The sequence below is a fragment of the Melanostigma gelatinosum genome (assembly GCF_949748355.1).
Source record: "Melanostigma gelatinosum genome assembly, chromosome: 1".
NCBI lineage: Eukaryota > Metazoa > Chordata > Actinopteri > Perciformes > Zoarcidae > Melanostigma > Melanostigma gelatinosum.
This window is the reverse complement of record NC_136634.1, coordinates 23,727,709-23,740,208: the sequence shown is the minus strand read 5'-3', so window position 1 is coordinate 23,740,208 and position 12,500 is coordinate 23,727,709. Positions and strand designations below refer to the sequence as shown.

At 43.4% G+C, this 12,500-nt stretch overlaps 1 pseudogene across 1 annotated transcript in view; it reads right to left on the bottom strand.

Annotated features, from left to right (window-relative positions):
* Positions 1–12,500, bottom strand: part of LOC306780855 (protein arginine N-methyltransferase 8-B-like) — a 34,977-nt pseudogene that overhangs the window by 926 nt on the left and 21,551 nt on the right. The window contains exons 7-9 of the transcript XR_013773167.1: positions 11,206–11,356; positions 8,214–8,335; positions 1–7,716 (exon numbers count right to left, since the gene is read on the bottom strand). The exon at positions 1–7,716 is cut by the window's left edge and continues 926 nt beyond it. The product of XR_013773167.1 is annotated as a protein arginine N-methyltransferase 8-B-like (transcript). The remainder of the gene's footprint in view (positions 7,717–8,213; positions 8,336–11,205; positions 11,357–12,500) is intronic.

The following is a 12,500-nucleotide window of genomic DNA, read 5'->3' as shown; positions in this document are numbered from 1 at the left end:
ATATGCCTGATTTAAACAACGGCTTTGCTGGTAGAGACATCACGACTTCGCAAAATCTCCACCGTGTTCAACACCCTCTCTTGCGAATCGTGACTTGTCTCTACCTCCGTTCTTGTATCACACAAAAGGTAGCTACCATGATTAATTGAGGCTAAAACCTTTGACAATGTCCATCGCAGTGAACGGAAGATCAACCATTTTCTATGCTATCTGGGCTAATTCGCCACATCTCCTAACACCCTCTCTCGAATGGCACCAGATACACAAAAAATAGAACATCTCATACTCTCACAGTAGAGGTCCATCATAACTTCTGTATCATCAAAAATGCACAACAGCAGGTATTCCCAGAAAAACAATGGGAATCTGAATCATATTGAAACACAACACATGAAATGATCTCATTGAACTAAAGACAGGAAAAAGAAAATGAATCCTATCTGAAAACATAGTTTAAAAGAAGAAAAAACAACGCTAAAAAGTAAAACACTCCTCATCCCCAAAAACAAAATCCACCTCTCAAAGATATCATAAAAGTACAGAATACAAAATGTTGAACATATCAGAAAACACAAAATACAGCCACAACCTCTTTGTTTTTGTGTTTTTTCCTCTCTTCTCTCTCCTAGAGCAGAAAAGTCAATGTCCAGAGTCACATGCGAGCCACGCCAGCACCCGTCACCGTCGATAGTTCAGCATCTCCCGTCCGAGACGTCACCTGTCTCAGCCCGCTTTCTCGGCCCAGAGGACATATTCCTCTACACCCTGGTCGTTAGAGTCGATTGAAGGCCCCCGGGCCCACGGAAAGTCCAGTTTCAGTATTCGGATACTGATAAGGACCCAGGTCCGCGTAGGCCAGGTCTCCCCCGATGGGCTGATGGTCCCTCAGGTCCGTTGCATCACGTAAGGGCCCGTACACGTTTCGGGGATCGATTTCTTCGTCCACAGAGTGGACAGAGGTCAGGGTCATGTTGACGTTGGGAGACAGAGAGGGAGAGATAGCAGTGGGTGATTCTGGCGAGTCCGACAGTGGTACAACCCGCCGGTCCAACTGGACCTGCCCCGATCTTGGAGATTCGGTGTGGTTAACCTGGAGATCTCAGGGATGAGAGGTTAAACCCAATATATCCAGGGGATGAGGATAAAAGTATTCAACAAAAATAGCAGTAAAGTATCAAAGAAAGAGAAAACCTTAAATGACTACCTGTTTCAACCTGTCCTTTCTAGACTGAGGCGCGCTATCTCACAGCCGATTAAGTTTTATACAATCGTGAAGGATATTGTTAGCTGCTGTTGCCCTCGCCCTTCTGTATGCCATATGAAAGTACAGATCAGGATCATAGATCGTTGGGCTGGGCCAGTCATCTGGTCCAAGATTCATTTTCACATAATGACCAGGGTAGAAATCAAAACATATAAATCTGAAAAGGCTCTCTCCTACCTTAACTAGAATATTCAACTTAAAAGTTTGAAAAAGTTTTAAAACCAAAAATAAATGCTCAGTTGGTAAAAACTGCATAAAACACTCAAACGATGTGTATATAATCCCTACTTAATATAAAGGATAAGATCGTAAAAAATATAAAATAAGAAATGAACAAAATGTCCTCGCAGGAGAAACTGAAAAATCAGAGAAGCTCGTGTAAAATATACGGCTGATAAGAATGGAACTGGTAAAGTAACAAACAAAAATTATATACTTTTAAAGGATTAAAGACCCGAACTATATTTAGAGAAACGGTGATTTTGGAGTTCCCCTGAATGCCAATAGATGGCTGTCCAGGCTCATTCTAGGCAAAATCTTGTCCCCTGAGGCGTTGAGGATCCAGACGGCTTGTGGAATGTAAGGTGTGAGGTCACAGAAGTCAACGTGAGGCTCATGCTTGCTGGGATACTGGCTTGCCTTTTTCCTTTTTTCCTGGTGTAGCTGTCTTGAAGCCATCAACCATCGTTCACTGTTGACCCGTGACCTCACTTTGTGTTGGATGTGTTCTAAGGTTAGGAAGAGGAACTAGATTCTGTTTCAAAAAACCTATTGACCTTGTCGTGTCCCTCATTTCGTAATCCCTCATGCATATTGGCCCCTATTTGAGAGGCTTGTTCAAGCAGGACCTCAGTGAGTGCATCATTCCCTCTCCACCCTGAAGGAAAGATAAGGGAAGGTTCAGCCATTTTCGGACTGGCTTGGGCCATTTAGTCTGCTTGTGTGGGCGAGCGGTTTGCTTTTTTCCTTAGTGAAGTCTCTTTGCCACCATCATTCTAGCTCATTCTGAGCTGCCGTGAAAGCAAGGAAAGGAGGGGCTGCCCCTCCTCCCCTGATCGCTCCCTCTCCTCTGAACAAGGAGGGGGCGTTTTTGACTTTAACCTGAGAGAGACAAAATCTGATCCCCTATTTTACACCTTTAGTGTTTTAGGGCCTAATGCTTCTCAGGTATCCAGCCATGCAATAATATAACAGTAATATTATTACGATTTTAACCCGAGAGAGAAAATCTGATCCCCTATGTTACACATTCTCGTGTTTTAGGGCCTAATCTCTCTCGAGTCCCTGCTTTTTTCTTTCTTTGCAGTCAAGACACCTTCCTAAATAGCTGTCACCTGTGACATTGTCATGAGTTCACAAGAGCCCGCCCACGTCAACCAGAGGCAGCGACCAGAGCAGCCACAGCTGATGACGAAGGACCGAGTACTTCCGTTAGATTTTCGCTGGAACTTAACCGCTGAACAAAGAGGGGGGAGCTGCCTCCCCTCCTCTGCCTGCTCTCTCTGCTAGGAGCAAAAAGGAGGGGGCCGCCCCTCCTCCCCTGCTCGCTCTCTCTCCTCTGAGCAAAAAGGAGGGGGCCGCCCCTCCTCCCCTGCTCGCTCTGCTCTGAACAAAAAGGAGGGGGCCGCCCCTCCTCCCCTGCTCTCTCTGCTAGGAGCAAGGGGGGGGGGCTTTTTAAATTTTGCAACAATAAATATTAACTAAAATCAACACTGTAATACTACCCCACCCTAGCCATGCGATAATATAACAGTGATATTATTACGAACAACAATTGGTAGGGAAGGTTGCATCACTGTTCTTTTATCCTCGGGAGGATTCGTGTACTTTAACCCGAGAGGGAACCCCTGTTCTTCCCATATTACACGTTCTAGTGTTTCTAGGATCTAATCCCTCTCGAGTCCCTATTCGGGCGCCATGTTACGTGATATCGGGGGGTGACCCCTCACGATTTTTTAATCCGATAATAAAAAATTGAAAAATTAATAATTATTAATTTTTTTAATTTTTTTATTATTATTAGAATAGGTATCAGTGTGGTTTGGGCATTTCAAGAATGCCATCAGTAATGTACCGAGCTGGATCAAACACAACTTACCTCAGGGGATGAAGGGGATCATCTGAGGTGTGACCACCTCGTTATGGCTTCTCTGGAAATATGAAGAAAAGGACTTGGTCGAAGAAACTAATTCGTTATTTATTTATTTGCATTTAAATCAAACTGTAGTCTCTTGGTCCAAAATACAGAGAGAAAATCGTTAACTGAAAAATATAAGAAAAAATCACCTAAGTATTCAAAAACCCCTTCAGAGTAGTTTACAGACAAAGGATCTTAAAACACTGACTCAGCCAGCAGACGGGCTTGCTGTGTAGCTTACGGAGGAAAAAGTTAATGATTCACCCAGCGCAGGACTGGACAGAGTGAGCTTTCTCTCCTGACTAGACTTCAAAAAACCTTCTAAGTATTCAAAAACTCTGACTCTCAAAGTCCGGAGATTCTGTAAAAAGTTAAAGTTTCACCCCGTGCAGGCCGAAGCCCGCCCGGGGTTCGAGACTCCTTCCAACTCCTTCTCAAAAAGCTGCTTCAAAAGTCCTTCTGCTGTTTCAAAACTGCCCCTATATACTCGTCCGGGCCTCAGATGTCTGACTTCAAATGGATTCCTACCCTTCACATCACTTGATTGATGACACAAAAACCCTTACTTCAGCGTAATCTTTGAAAGCCAGGTCTGCCTTCGTGGTCCATATGAACCCGTCAGCAGTCTCATCGACGCCACTGTCAAGGCTAAGTTTATTTATATGTCCCCCCAGGCTACTCTTACTGATCTGACCGCCTCATAGGTTCTTCCTGAAACCGCTGACTCGGTCCTTATGAATTCGTCTGGGATTTTCCCCTCTTACTCCGCTAGACTAGGTGGCGTCTCAGTCTTCCTTCTTTGTGTGAATTTGCTGGCTCAGCTCTTGGACTTCCCCATGAACCGAGGAGAGCATCGGGGGGGGGGGGGGGTGAGGGTGTGTGTGTGTGAATGAGTGTGCGCCCACCCGTACACATCAGTGCAACAGGGGTTTTGGACATCCGCCTCAGAGCCTCAGAGTCATATGCCTGATTTAAACAACGGCTTTGCTGGTAGAGACATCACGACTTCGCAAAATCTCCACCGTGTTCAACAACACACACACACACACACACACACACAGTAGCACTACCCTTTTACTAAGACCACATGAGGACACATTATTCTGAACGTCAGCACAACTGTTTCTCTCACAGTCTTCCACTTTGTGGCACTCTGGGTGAACCCAACACCACGGGCTGTATGTACGTTGTCATGTGTCACAGATGTTAACGCACTGTTCTAAACAGTCCGCTCTATGTTTACCCAAGTTGTTTGCAGTTTGAAAAAAGCATAGATTAAAATGAGAAGTAGAATAATGTAAGAAAGGTTCATGGGGAAAAAAATAAATATATATAAACAGCTGAACAAATGTAAATCAAACTGAGCCCATTTTGAGTCAAACTAAGACCTTTTCTTTTTTTACATGTACAATGTCTAGTCTGAGTGCGTGTGTGTCAAATATTTATTTCGCTTCCGGAGGCCTTTTATCTTTCACATGTGGGCTTTTTACTCGATATATTTAAGTATTCAATCAGTGTTATGTGTATTATTTTAGGTGTTTTAGCTTCTACAAATACATGACATGGACATAAAAACTCAAACGACTGTAAAATGTAAAGCTTTATCAAACACCCTTGCAGTAAACACGACCGTGGTGAAGCGGTTGGTGTGTCAGAGAGGTGTTGATTTTACTCTTAGGGCTGAGATTAGTAGCAGTGTCATGTGGCATTGCAGGATATGGCACGGGTGTCTTAGTTTCTTCACATGGCGGACAACAAGTACAGGACAACGGACAACAAGTACAGGACAACGACCACCGTGCACCACAGTACCAAAGTAATGTGCTTCTGTGTTTTGTCTGATGCGTATACAAAATACATGGTGTATTTCAGAAAAACTGAAAACGGCTAGCTTCAAATGTAGCATTTGCCATGTTAGCATTTGCAGCCGTTTGTGTTATTTTGTCCTCTGTATATTTTCACTGATCTGTAGTTTTGTTGTTTTTTGTGGTAATGGTGCTGAAGGTTGTTCATTTAGTTGGGAGGTCGGCTCAGTTGTGTGTCTAGAAAATAACAGACTATTATTTTTCCCCAAAAAGACCAAAATGATGTTTATCACCTTAATCTGCCTCTGTGCCAAGTATTTTATGTAAATGGTGTCACTCTAACTTGTTAAGCTAGTTATGTAATCTGTATGTTACAGCAAGGTTCATAATTAACGGACTTTGGTAAAAAGTTCTGATTTCACCATTTAATATTGCACTATATTTTCACTATTAGTGCTCCACTACTGCCAGTGTCTTGCACATCACTTTAATGTAAATAACAAACATGTAAATACGAAAAAACGAATCAATAAATAATTTTTAATGTCACGTGTAAAGGACTTCTTCTTCCTGGTACCTTGAAATTAAAATAAGTTATACAGCATCACCCAGTTTGGACATTGCTGTTTATTCAATTTTTTTTAAGTTGACATAACAGTATGTGAAACAACATATTCCATATTTTGTGGAATGAACATGCCAATTTATTGGAGTTAGTGTGACATCTAAACTATATAGTTTGGGGTGTCATTTGAGCAGCGGGCTTTCAGAATGTTTTCTGAAAGTGTAACTGGCAGATGCTCTTTCAACACCAGCATTGTTCTAAATACATATGACTTGTCATGTATTGTTGATTGTGAGCATTAATGACTCATAACAGTGTATTGCTTATTAGTACCAGCCAGCCAGTGTGTGCTCTGAGAAGGCAGCATACTGCACTATGTGTTGATTGTTACTGGCATTAGTTGCATGCTTTATAAATATAGTTTCCTCCTGTTGGTCCCAAGTGCTCATACTGTACACTTTGGTAACAGCCCTGAAAAAGATTCATCGGGGTCTCTGCACGATATATATAAGACACAGGGATAGTGGCTTAGCTGTGTCAACAATAGCGTTCAGCACACTCTGGGATTAACATGGGAAAGATAATGTGTTACCAAATGGCTTTTAAACGTATTTAGCTGAGAGTAGCAGGAGTTTAAAGCTTTACGAGGAATATTAACGTGAGGGAATCTTTGCCTAGATCCACGTCTTGAGTGAAGAAACTCCTCCGGTGGTTGGTTGGCATTGACCTTATAAGAGCACATGTGAAGTGGATGCATTTACAGTCTGTAAAGTCTGGTACCACATCGTGTGACGATACTAAAGGAACTTGTATGCATGTTGGAAGAAAACCTCTTCTCAGTCTCATTAGATTCAAACCCAGTAGTTGGGACAGGGTTACTGCAGGTCATCTGGTTTGCTAAGACTTATTTAGAGATGTGGGGTTTGATTGCTTGACATGGATCAGATGTAGTAAAACAAAAAGCTTCATGGCTTGAGACTGTTTGAAGCAATCTCTAATATCTAAACTATTAGAAAGAGAGTGAATAGCATCTATATATAGAAGGAAGACGAAAAAAAAATCTGAATGCAGCAGTGCGGAAAAGAACATTTCGGCACTTGGTCAAGGCATTTAGGATGGGGAAGGTATGTTATTGGCATGTCAACATCACTGCTCAAACTGACAACACAAGGAACATCTGGGTAGTCCAAGCTGTGCAACAGTGTCACGCCCTCTATTACACACTCACAGAAAGCTACTGGTACAATGACTCTGCAAACACATGCTATACCTTTCACGTTGCACATATACGCAGGTTCGTCCTTGGCCGCGGCGTTCGGTTGCTGTCAGTTTTCCAACATTGCTAAATTGATACAACTTTAAATGAAAGTGTTTCTCACATCATTCCCTACGGTACATAATGTGACATAAGATTTACACCTTGACTGTATTGTCTACCTACAGCAGAATGTGGACAACACAGTCATTGATTGCATGAGCTCTACTGGAATTCAAAACATGACGACTATCCCTCCATAGGTTCCAGGTTATTGTGGAAAACAACGAAACACAAGTACGTCACTCCATCTCACATGTACGCACATCAACAATCAATAACATTCATCATGACGAGGAGATAATCCTGACCTCTGTTTGTTGGTGTTACATTCAGATTTGTTTAACAGCGAGCACGAGTAACTTCCTGCTTTCATCAAACACTGTGTTGACAATAGTGGCCAATAGGGGCCAACTCTGCTTGGTCTTAGCCCCCCCCCCCCTTCTTACATCACACATTGTGTCTGTCTCTGGACGTGGGAGTGTCTCTTGTCTCCCTCTGGTGCTCGGGGGTTGTACTCGGCACCATCGTCCCCCCCGGCCGAACTTAGCGCATCTTGTAGTCGTGGGATATGGCCGCTTCACACAGCTGCCCTTTGAAATCCAGCTCGAAGGTAAATTCCAAGTCGCGCTGCAGGTCAAAGAGAGGGAGAAAAGAAAGATGGCTGTCAGAGGGACGGGAGGCAATGAGTAAGCAAATACGTGGCAGAAACTGTGAAAAAATAATAAGACCGGGGACGCAGATTTTCCATATTTTGACCTGACAGCAGAACGTGGTGTTAAGTAAGCACGGACTGTTTGTGTGAGACAACAGGAGGAAGCGAACCCCGCTTAGAATTAGTTGTTTGTCTGCAGTGCTGCTGCCTGTTTGACTGCCAGCACTGAGGAGTAAACAACCTGTCGTGGGCAGGCAGGGGAGGAAATGAGTCATCGCTTAGCTAGGGTACAGGGTATAAAGATAAGAGCTCAAATAAGACTGTGAAACACTTTTCATATTATATTTGTATTATTTATTTTCTCCCATTCTATATTTTCTCATACATACACACGATAAATCACTTATAGGCAGATGTCGTTACCAAACATATCACACTACACATCAGGGACATTAGACTGAACACCACTCACAATGTTTTTCTCATTGGGCTTCATGTCAATGCTGCCGACTATCTCCTCTCCTCTCCGCACCGTCAAATAGTCCTCCAGGTAAAACACCGTCTGCTTCCAGTGGGTGTATTGAGCATCTGGTGCTGGGACACACACACACACACACACTTTTAAAATGTACATCAGTCATTTTAATATTCTAACAAATTGGTACCACAGTCTAATAAAGCAGCCTTTATAAATTATTTGGAAGTTGTAACTTAGTTGTTAGTCATGGTTTATAAATAATTTATTGATGCTTTATAGATCAGTCATAAGCCATTTATAAAAAGTGTTTACTGGTTGCCAGGTTGTGAAATAACCCTTTGGCTGGTCTTCAGCCCACAATGACTGAAAGACAACTTACCTTTTGGTAAAGGGCTGCAGAGAATCAAAACTTCGTTTTTAACAGATTATTTACGTTTACAAAGGCAGAGAAACGATAAATTCTTAATTGGTGACTTGAAATTTGTAACTACTGATTCATTGGAATTTAAGAGACATAATAGGGTTTTCCCACTATCTGGCTATCCAAAGGTTGCTCTTGTTAATTGCATAAAACTGACATACAAAGCATTAGTAAATCATTGTTTAGCCATTAAGAAAGCCTGTTACATTCGAATTCTTTATAATATTAATCAACTCTGGTCTTTCCCTCTGAGCTCGGCTTCCAGTCAAGCGACGCTTTCCTTCAGTTTAGAAACGGTAAGATGGCGAGATCCACACTCGGACATCACACGTGCAGTCCGCCAAAGTACATCAAGTGCCAAAATCTTCTTTAGATCTACAATAAAAGTCCTTTAAAAGTGTGAAAAAGCTTAAGAATCATAATAGACCAGACCAATATCCCCGGGCGCCTGTCATTGGCAGCCCACTGCTCCCTATATATACAGGGATGGGTCAAATGCAGAGAATAATTTCCCAACTGTGGGACTAATAAAGGAATGTTTCGTTCTTTTCTTTCTTCAATAGCGACCAGCTAGCCTAGCCACCGGGCTAAAAACCAACAAGCAAGCCAGCAGCAGTCCAGCCAACTTAAACTTGTGTGTTCCTGATAAGAAAGTTGAACCAACAAAGGTTTAAACTTTGGCAACACACCAACTAAACGACTGAGAACAGTAGATATGTCATCCTCTTGTCTTTTATTTCTCTACCCTCTTCAGTATCCCCAAGGATCTGATGTCTATGCCAGCAAACGCTGGGCAGAAGGCACAGAGACACCATGGACAGCTTGTCAGTCCGTCATGGGGCTACCAGAGATTTACAGCAATATGGGCTTCTATCTACCTGGCGTGATTGTCAGGATGAGACTCAGCACAAAGAGAGGAAGAGCCGAGGCATTGAACCGAGTCCGCGTCCGGAAGCAATGGTGCGAAAAGAGCAAGTAGATCCACTTGAGTTCAAGACTAAGAGTGGAAGTAAAAGGCAGGAAATGCACGACTGCATTCTTGATCTCTCCGCTTCTGCTCGAGTCAATCTTCTTCTCAATTCTACATTTTAAAAGTGTGTGTGTGTGTGTGTGTGTGTGTGTGTGTGTGTGTGGAAACACAGACAGGTAAAATCTGACACCCCAGCCCCCAAAATAAGTGCGAGCATCCCCCAGTGCCCTGAACATTACCGATGGCTTTGCAGAGGCTCAAAAGGTCGGTAACCTTTAAAATTGAATTTCTGCCAGCTTGGCGTTGCCTTCAAAGACGAGCTCTCTGTGAGTCCATAGCGAGCCAATCACCATGGCTGCTGCACAGGCCGGGCTCGCCGTTTTTTTTTGGGCAGAGTTCAAAAGAGACACTGACAAGCTGCGTTTCTTATGCTAGTTCAGGAGATGACATGGCATTTCTACTGACCAGCATGTGTTGCAATCTTTGACCTCCCCCCCCCCCCCCCCCGCTTGCCTTTTTCTCTTTTGCTTAGGGTCTGTGTGTGTCTGATGTGAATGTCAAACGGGGACTCGATTGCACGGTTGGCTCTCTGTGTGTAAGTTTAGATCTGTGTCTTAAAGTTTTGGCAGACCAGGAGTCCTCAGGTCTGACATTGGAAAACTTACTTGATAGACAAACTTACAGAAAATCAATCGAGGGCAAGTGGTTATAGGGCAGAGAAAGCTTCGGTTAAGAAATGATTGTATATAAATATAGTTCTTTATGGACAAGATGCAAGGTTGTGATGATACCATAGTTTGATGAATAAAAGATTATCAGCACCAGAGGCCAGACAGATATACTGTTCAAACCAACTTTAGAGTAATACATTCTGCTGTACATATCCTGTCAATGCACGGTATTCACCACTACCACTAGAGGTCAGTCACACACAGATGTTGACACAACGTCCCCCCTGCTCACTCCAGTCCAGCTCTGTCTGGATCATGTCAACCAGCCTGATCTGAATGTAAAGTGACAATGACACTTATTATTGTGATAGATGCCTTCAACGTCTCAACACAGACCACATTAGAGCTTTGGACTCCTCTTTGACTTTGGCTACATCAACACTGCAACGGTCTGGTAGTCAACCTGCCCAACTGATGGTTTTGATTTCATGCTTCTTGGAGCATTCAGTTCTACATCAACTTTGCTTCTGGATGTTTTTTTGTCTGTCCACTGAAGTGAAATGCGGTTCCAGATTGTATGAAACACGTCCAGCAACAGCCTCCCTTGTTCTCACATTATGCCTCCTCCTGCAGTAGTGTGTGAAGTGCTGACTACCAGCATGAGCCATACCCCACAATTCACCTACAACATAATGCCAGATGCTCCAGTTGCCTATTGGCAAATAAACTTGCCAACTATAAGTGAAGTATCCATTCTGCTGTGCCGTCAGAATAGAGTAATACTGAACCTGACCTCTGGGTGGTGCTGTGTTATTGCTGTCAGGGCTGGTGATAGAAAAAGCTCTAATGCTTTAAAGCTACACACACACACCCGCGCACACACAGATCCCTGTATATAAAGTAACAGTGTGTGAGGCATCCTACCGGTGGAGAAACCAGTCTTCTTGTGACACTTGGTGAACTCGATGTTGAAGTAAGTGACCAGTGCATGGATGTAGTCGTTCCTCTGGATCTGCAGGCAGAATGCTGAGGTAAACGAGAGGTCCTCGAGCTTCACTGTGTAGATGTCCACCTCCTGCGGGAGTAAAGAGATGAACTCTTGAATATCTGTAGCACATGAACAAAACTGACACCACAAGCCATTGATCACATTCAACTCTCCCTATTGTTCTCTTTTTTAAAGGGCATTTTGGGAAGTACAGTATATGCATATGTGTTCGCTAGCCCAGAGTTAGTTGAGAAGATACCACTCTAATGCCTGCGTGTTAAGTATGATGCTACCACAAGCAGCTGGTTAGCTGAGCAGACTGAGACTGAGAATGGAGTAACAGCTCGCTGGCTTGAAAACTGCACAAAAACTAAAGTGTTGAAACATGTTTTGGATTCGACAACCAAGATGTCACATTTCAATAACTGAGCCTAGCTAGCTGTGTTCCCCTGTTTCCAGCCTTTGGACTCAACCATGCTGCTGGCGTCAGCTGGATTTAGGGTGCAGACATGTCCACGCATGTTTCCAAAAATGCCAATGTCGTAGTTCTGACTTCAACCAGACCCTTTCCCCATTCAAACTAATGATCTTGCAACCTTACAACAATCTAAAAACCAAGAAAATGTTATATGTAGCCTACTGCCAAATACATGACATTGAGGAGACCAAAAAACAACTCCAAGAAATACAGTACAGCTTCTACCTGCAGAACGATATAGGGTCACCGTTATAGTCAGTGGGACTGTGCCAAGATCCTAAATGACAATCAAGAATACAAGGATAGGGGGACTGGCGTCGTCCTGGGAGCTCTAACTATTGTGAGGCTCCAGTTGTTATTCATGCGTGGTGCTAGCGACCCAAAATCTGTAAATGTCCCCTGATTCCAGTCAGTTTAACAGGGTATCTGATAACCCATCGTCCCACTAGGCCCGGTTCAGAGAAGAACATGTTGTTCCAGATCCTGGTTTCCCGTCGGCTGAATGGCACTGCGCCAACATATCATGTAGCTTTGAACACTGAGAAACACAGGGGAGTGCAGCCCACCCGAAAACACACAGTGCCCTGCAGGGGTAAGGCAGAGGTGTGATCACCATGTTTCTTCTGCCATCGGCTATATTAGACATCCACTGCTATAGCTTTGGTGCCAGATGCCACAGTGGCTGTGGAGGAATGAGCCTTATGTTTGCTGGCATAAAAACACAATGCAATATTAATGTCAGATTCCCCCTGC